Source organism: Cygnus olor, chromosome 5, assembly GCF_009769625.2.
Source record: "Cygnus olor isolate bCygOlo1 chromosome 5, bCygOlo1.pri.v2, whole genome shotgun sequence".
Taxonomy (NCBI): Eukaryota; Metazoa; Chordata; class Aves; order Anseriformes; family Anatidae; genus Cygnus; species Cygnus olor.
Window position 1 is genome coordinate 53,577,848 of NC_049173.1, and position 7,986 is coordinate 53,585,833.

The 7,986-nt window shown below is 38.6% G+C and overlaps 1 long non-coding RNA gene across 1 annotated transcript; it reads right to left on the reverse strand.

Moving 5' to 3' along the window:
- Positions 1-2,921: 2,921 nt before the first annotated feature.
- On the reverse strand, positions 2,922-6,669 carry LOC121070985. The gene is made up of 3 exons (XR_005820329.1): positions 6,551-6,669; positions 4,334-4,445; positions 2,922-3,211 (listed from the first exon to the last, which is right to left on the reverse strand). It is a non-coding gene; the product is annotated as an uncharacterized LOC121070985 (long non-coding RNA).
- Between the last annotated feature and the right edge of the window lie 1,317 nt (positions 6,670-7,986).

Sequence of the window (7,986 nt, forward strand, 5' to 3'; positions counted from 1 at the left end):
CACTATCTGGAAAAAAAAAATCGGTGTGAATGCCATCATTCTAAATTGGTAGCCTTTTATACCCCCTTTGCTTGAATTTAGTAGAAATGGAAATGACCCCACAGGAATTGTGTCAGCAGATAATGTAGGCATAGAATATCAATTTAAATACAGAGAAGATACTGGTAGACAAAAGGACACAAACTGCACAGAACAGAATAAACACAACAAACATTGAACCTGAGAAGAGGTAGCTGGATTGGGAGATCTGCGGCTCAACTCTAGCGATATTCATTAGATAGATACAGAGTTTAGACTGCTAGGGAAAGGGAAGTAAGCTAGAGATCTAGCCATTTCAGCAACCCTTGTTTACCAAGAGTTTTCCTTAACCTGTCTGTGATTTCAGAGGTTATACTTTACTTAGTAAATCAAGTGTTCATGTGATAACCTGTCCCTGGGTGACCAGCATTTATAGCAAAGAAAAAAAATAGTAATGAAAGTTGAAAATTCATTTTAACATGGCAGAATAATCCTTGTAGAGAATTTTGCTGTTAAAACACTGAAAGCTTTTTTGGCCCTCCTGATGAGCAAAATACAATTTCAATAATGCTCTGTTGCTTGATCTACAGCATATGTATCTCAGACAAGTGAGCTGCCAGAGTCATCTTTGGTTTCAGTGAAGATTTCCATGGGCAATTTAGAAACTTACTAAGTTGCACGCATATTATGTAAGCATGCATAGGAGTTTGAAGTAATTATAACCTGACCAATTTAGCACACTCACATAAACCCTATTCTGTCCACCCATCTTATATTCTGATCTTTTTCCTCAGACAGCTTCTGCAAGTAAGCAAACAGTGTAAAGATATCAGGAAAACCAAAACATATGCCTTAATGAATTTTGTGTGGACTGCAGAAGGGATGGAACAGACAAAGGGATCTGTCAATAGGCAAACAAAAGATCAGAAAGGCAAGTTCTTGTGGGTGTATAAATAGGTACACACACATGTCCTTTTGGGCCCCCAGAAGACCACTTATCCCACTGTGTAAAGTAATTACCTGGGCATCTCCAGCATCACTCCTCTAGTGAATGGAGACAAATTTCAGTGAAATATTTGTTGACCCTCCTTCCCTGCATTTATTTAAGTCAGCCTCAGCAAATAAATCCTGAAATAAATTTTCTCCTCTTTCGTTTTTGTTTCTAACCTTATTACAAACTTTAAATAGATTCCAATAGATTGGGAATGAGAAAAGTATTTAAGAATGGCAAAATACATATGTAAATATGTAAAGCGCATGTACAGCTTTATTTATTTATTTAATCAGAAAACTGCCCAATTAAATGCAGTCAGTGTCTCATTTAATGTCTTTCTGCCAGAAATGAAAACATTGGGCTATTGGCCAATTCTATTCAGTTCTTTGTGCCAGACTCCAGCACATTGTATCCCATTTCATCTCCTCTTCTCTTCCTAAAGAACCCAAGAATCTCCCCACGGTAATGTGGTTGCAGATACAGACAGAGTCAGTGACAGATCAAATACTCACAGACATGCATATTTCCTCCCCAGATTGAGATTATTTAAAACTCTGTAATTAAAATACAAAGCGGGGGGGAGGGAACAAAACAAAACAAAAAACCACAACAGTTTGATTGCTGTCCAAATTCATCTATTTTCATACAGTCTTTTTCTCCCTCACTCTCATTTAGGCTGTCTCCCTCTGGGCCCAGGTCTCCCTGTAGCTGTATCATACAGAGAGGAGCAGGGATTTGGCACATTGGAGGTCATGCAGAAAGGTAACGTTTTCAGTTATGCTTTTCTTCTGAAACTGAACGTAAAGGTGTTTACATATACACGCATGCTATGTGGGCTAAGCTTTGTCTACCAAAAAAAGCGTGATTCAGAGCTACAGCATCAATATTATTCACCTCCCCTGTGGCCGCCTTCTAGATTTGAAAAGTATGAGGCTCACTGTGAGATCATGTCCCTTTTTATTCTTGAATAGGGATTTGAGGTCAAGCACATGTGCAGACAATAAAAGATAACTGCAGTGTGGAGGACTTAATTGATTGTTTGCTCAAAGGGGAAACAGCAATTCTGGACATTCAAACTCTGAGATTTTCTTATTCCTACTTTCCAGGCACGTTTTACCCACATACATTATCATGCCCTTTGACTTAAATAGAAGGCTAGAGAAAACTGGCACAAACCTATTTAAATCAGAGGGCATCCTGCAGGCAGCACTGGTAGGATGTACAATCACCAGCCACTTAAATGGAAATTTCACATGAGAGACAGAGGAGCTGTGGAAGAAATGAATGATTTGTTTTGACTCAAATGCCTGTAATAGGAATTTACAAGAGACAGCTAAGGGTCAGGAAAAGTTTTGATCATTGCACTTGCAGTACTCATAGCCATGTACAATTCACAATTCTGTGCACATGAGAATCCACTGGGCCAAGCACTTACATACCCGTATGCTGAAATATAGTCCTTTACACTTTATATTACATGCTGAGCTAGAAGTTAAGTGGAATGCATGAACCACAGAGAAGTCATAAATAAGCATTTACCTGGTTCTCCTACCTAACAAGGACTACTTTGTCTCATACTTGTGGGCACATTCAAGTCCAGAAGGTAAAGGCATATTTCTTTCTCAGCCATCATTCTCAGCAGTAAAATGATAATATGGCACCATGCTCAGATGCTGGCCTTGGGGTTTGCTGGTAACCCCAAGACACTACTGTTTAAAAGGCTGAGCAGCGAGCCAAGCTAGGGAAAAGAGCAACTAGAAAAGTGGATGCTTTTTAACTTCTGCTGGAAGTGCTTCAGAAACATCTTGGTAGATGTGTGGTATCTGATATGGTCTGCAAAAATAACCTGAGGCTTTCTTTTACTTTTCTTTTCCTTTTTTTTTTTTTTTTTTTTGAGGGGGGGGGTTGTTTCTTCTTTAATACAGTGATTGAATGGGCAAGATAAAAGCAGAGGATGAGAAACAGACAGCTGACATCATTTGGCCAGCTATTCCAGAGGACTCATTTAATGAGTCAGAACATGTCCATGTTAGAGCAGAGTGGCATGGAGGTATGGGGAGCCAGGACATTAGATACTTCCTTTCTCCATGGTCAGCAGAGGTATTCACAAAGTCATGGCCAACTCTGTTCTTCTGTCCTGTCACCCTTCAGTCCTTCATTCTAGGTGCTTTCTGTCAAATATCCTTAGATAGAGGGCACCTTTTAAGAGACAAAAAGGGAGATGAGAAGGAGAAAAGATGTTTGTATTCTGACTGAAGGTCTTGACTTTCCAAAAGCTTTTCCTGTAAATACATTTCTTCCTACAGACACCTTTGTCACAGCCAGTCTACAATTTTTGCTTACCACAATTCCCTCGTTCTTATCCAAAGGATGCACTACCCCTCCTCCTCTAGGACTCCTAGAGTAGTGGTGTGCTCTCTCCCTTTTCCTGTGTGCTTTTCCGTAAATCCCAGTTTCTTACAGCTGTTCCAATTTTTGGGGGACACATGGAACTCCTTATAATCAATGTGCAACAAAGTGTCTCAGACTTTGGTATTGATCTTAGTCAATGGATAGCTGTAAATTGAGCACAGTATCTCTCCTGGCTGAGCCATCTGTATCTCTAACTCTCTGAGGATCACAGTAGCTGTTTGGATAACATACAGAATTTTGACCTGGTCTATTGGAATCTGAAGTAAGTAGATTTTACAGTGTCTGCTAGAGACTTTGCAATGGAAAGCATTGACTGTAATCACAGACTGCTGCAGTAGGCAAGCACAGAGAAATGTGAGATGAGATAGATTAATCATTCCTCTAGTTCCTTCATGCCCAGTGGGAAGGGTTCATCATTTATCAATAGTTTTTGAAGACACTGTGGGTACTCTCACACTATCTAGAAGCCTAAATCACCACTTTTGCTTCTGTGTTTCAAAAGTTGAGCCTTCCTAGCAAAACCAAATTTTCCAAAGGAAAATTAAACCTATTCTTGCTCTCAGCCTACTGTCTCTGTTACTCAAGATTTATAAAGCTACACTGTGATCAGAAGTGGAATGTCCCCAGGCCTTAGAAGGAGTGAAAACTGAAGCAATTGTTCTTTGAAGCCCTGCTATAGCTTTCACAGAAGCAAGTCCTGGAGTGGGCATGATGCAGAAAGCTGCTTGACTTCACATTACTAAGGATGAACAAACAGTTGTTTTTCTACTATTCACAAACAGCTCACTCTGTGAAGATAATGAGGGAAAAAAATCCAGTTTGTAGCATGAGAAAAGGATAGTTTTGATATTTCCTGAATTCTTTTAAGAGGGTTACTGCTGTTTTGTCAGAAAGGAAAATACTTCTTACCTGCTGCACTCCAGCATGATTCTCTCTAGATTTCAAAGGGAAGATTTCTTTGTTTATTAAGAATTTCTTTTGATTGGCATGTGAGTCTCAGAGCATCCAAGGTCTCTGTTAGCTGTGAAAAAAACAGAGGAAGCCAAGTGAATCAGCCTATAACCTTAAGCAGCTGTGGGACAGTCTTCGAATGAACAGGGATCTCTCTCTTTCTCTTTTTTTCTTCTGTCTCTGATGCATTGGAATAACTTTCCAAACACTGCAGTAATAAACTGCGTGAATTGGGATTTTGGGCTTCTGATAGTTCCATGTTATAACAGGGCCCAGAGGTATTTTTTGAAGAGCAAGAATGATAGAATGTTCTCCTTGTGAGGTTTGTGTGCGTGTGCTAAAAGGAAAACAACCTTTCAATTAGATTGTAGATGGGCTGCTTTATTTTCTGTTGTTTCCCCTTATTTTTCAAAAATTCCAGAAGCATCATTGTCTGCCTATCTTGCAGATATTTATGTGACCATTGTGACTTTGAAGCTAACACACAGACTGCTTAGATTCATCACCATAGGAGAGCAAGAAAAATGTAGCACAGCTGTGTGGCATAGTGGGTAGCATGTACTGCTCAGGAGCAAGAGAAGGTCGGATTCAAATTTCTGAGCTGTGGCTGAACTTTTACTTGTATTTGTAAACTAACGCCTCTTTGATGTAAAATACAGAAACATCTTTGAGAACAGGGTGGTGAAAGATGATATTGCTGAGATATTTACTGAAAATGTTTCAGAAAACTATTTCTATGAACTTTATCTGTGACAAAGAAGTAAATAAAAATAAATGATGATATTTGTGTTTCCTGGTCTAGAAAAGTTATTCTTCTTGAAGGTATCAATTTTAAGTAGTGAATTACAGTATTTGGTATGTGATAACTTAAAAGCAACAGTAATACACAAAGTGATGAGTGAAAATTGAACAAGCTACTTTAATTTTGACACTTGTAGCTCTGTGAGTGCCTCAGTATTCAGCATCAACATTGTCTTCATGTGATATTTAAATAGTTACACAAAAAAATCAGGCTGTGAAGTCACAGAGAAAACTAAACAGCTTTACTGCAAAACTAACAGACACTTAAGTTAATATTCCTAGACTTGCAAAGCATAGTGGGCTCTGCTTTTCATTCTGTTTAATTTCAAAGAAGTAATTTCAGGTGCTTCCTCCAGAGGGATTCATTCAGAATTGACTCTGGAGATCATGAGGTGTTAAGTTATTAACATTATTTTCCATATTACCCCAGTTTTCTGGGAATGCTCTCCTAATTACATAAATTACAGAGCCAAATCCTGTGATTCTAATGGAGCTGTAGTACTCAGAGGTACGCTAGAATATTTTGGAAAAGTAGGACAAGTTCTAGTTGTCCTAGGAAGGCAGCATTATTACAGGTAGTGTTACCAAAATTAGAGCAGTGGTCCTATCTACCGCATTTCTTCCATATCACACCCTTCTTTACCTGTCCCCAATTTATTTATTAGTTTTATTGTCAGTCTCCTCAAATAATAAAGTTCTTTTTAAAAAAGATTAAGATTATTCATGTGTTTCAACAGCACTTCATACATTTCACTATGGACAAATAGGGACAAAAATAACAACACCTTAAATTCTTTAACATTCACTCTTTAAAACACATTCAACCTCTAAGATGTATCAAATTTAAATCAGTGTTTTAAGGACAGGGTGAGGAATTGAGGCCTTTTGGCCCAAGATATTATGTTTTCCCCAGCTTGTCAAGACAAAGAGAGATAGTTCACAGCTGAATGGATCTGATTTTTTGTCACGGAAAATCTAAAGTCAAATGTCATTATCACTCTATATAACTATTCAGTATTTATGCCATTTCTCCTGGGCAACTTTTCTCTCTGTTTCAGGGAACTTGCTTGCCTTAAATTTCTTAAGAGAAAAATAAAAGGAAAAAAAATTAGAAATTAGTTAAATGGCTCCAAAAGGCACATTTACATAGTCTTTGCCAGCTGAAGACTTAGCAAGGTTCACTTAAGAGGACAGCTTAAATTCACAATACTTCACTGTCACAAGACAAGCTTTGTTTTAAATTCTAATGATATTGTTTTAATGTAGGAACTTTCACTGCATCTTTAGAAAAAAAAAAAAAAAAAAACAAAAAACATAAAGGAACAAAACTCCAAACCAACACTGAAAAAATAGATTAGTGAAACCACAGCCCACCATGCCCCAGGATGCTTCTTGTTGGCAGCTGTCACAACTCCAGTGATCTGATCTTGCTGGAATCCAGCTTCTCATCACTAAGAGCAGAAGTGGTGAAAGTGGCATAGCACTGAGATTACATTGTATCAGGGTTAACCTATGGGCTGTTAACCACACACTCACACACCTGCTCCCCCACAGCTGCCTTTACATTGAGGAGATGATCTTCAGCTGGAGTATGTATTTTGCTGTTTGAAAACCACCAAGTTTCTATTATTTTTTTACTAGTAACAATTCCCCTCGTTTTGCCCAGTGTTCCTCCAGGAATGTTTCAGGGACCAGGCATTAGAGTTACAGCTTCAGGTTAGTAATATGATAAAAATCCATGTGGTTCCCATAGAAATTTGCAGGGTGTGTTCATAGACTTTCTCTCCAATATAGATGCACATTACTGCATTTAGTGGTCCTCATACCCCGTTGTTTTGGACAGTAATCTGGATCTCTGGGCATCTAACTGCCCCAGTGGTAATTGCTGCATACCTTAACTTCCAGGATAAATTGCTGCTACCCTTATGTGTAGAAATGCTTTGTGCACAGTCAGAAAGTGAGCACTGATGTAGTCTATTTCCTCACTTTAGTCTTGTTTGTAATGGTCAAAATGGATCTAACAGTGACGTAACAGATGGTCTGAGTTTGCTGCTTAAGCCCAGTTGGTGAGGAAGCTGGTGTACTGGCCATTTGCAGCATCCTTCACATTGAGTGAGTTCTGTTCAGTTCTATGCTAAAGGAGCTAGAGGAGAGGGGAGAGAAAATGAAAGCAAGTCAAGGAGAAGAGAATGTAAGAGCATTTCTCTTCCCCTTTTCTTTCTATTTTTCTTTATTTGGTTGTTTTCACAAACACAGTCTTGAGTTTTTGCATTTAAATTAATCTAGTTGTTGTTAAACAATTTTAAAAGGCTACTGATTGGTAATTATTCACCCCCACTCCTGCCCCAGCTGCATTCTTAACCATTCAATGTTCTGTTTTTACCCGTCGAGGGAAACAGTTTTGTTTTCTTGAACAGTCTGCAGTTGCAGTTTATATTTCCACCAGAAGATGGCATTGTCAGTTCCTAAATTTGTTCCACTGCTCTGGGGTGGTCTGGTGTATATCAGCATTTACCCCATGGAAGACTTGTGTAGCTGCTAGGATCACTAGAGGAGGAAGTGCGGTCTAGCTATGGAAAGAGACAAATTTTGTAAACCTTCTCCAAGCAAGTGTCAGGAATAAAAATATGTTCTTTAACGATAAATGTAAAGGTCAAACAAAAAATCTCTGTTCCCAGAGAGACTGCTGCTCTGAAAATGATACCAAAGGCGATTTTAGTTTAAAGTACTTAAGAATATGCAAAAAACAAAGTGAGAATTTGACATTTTAAAAGGGCACTGGCAAGGTATTTTTCATGTTCCTCAGAGTG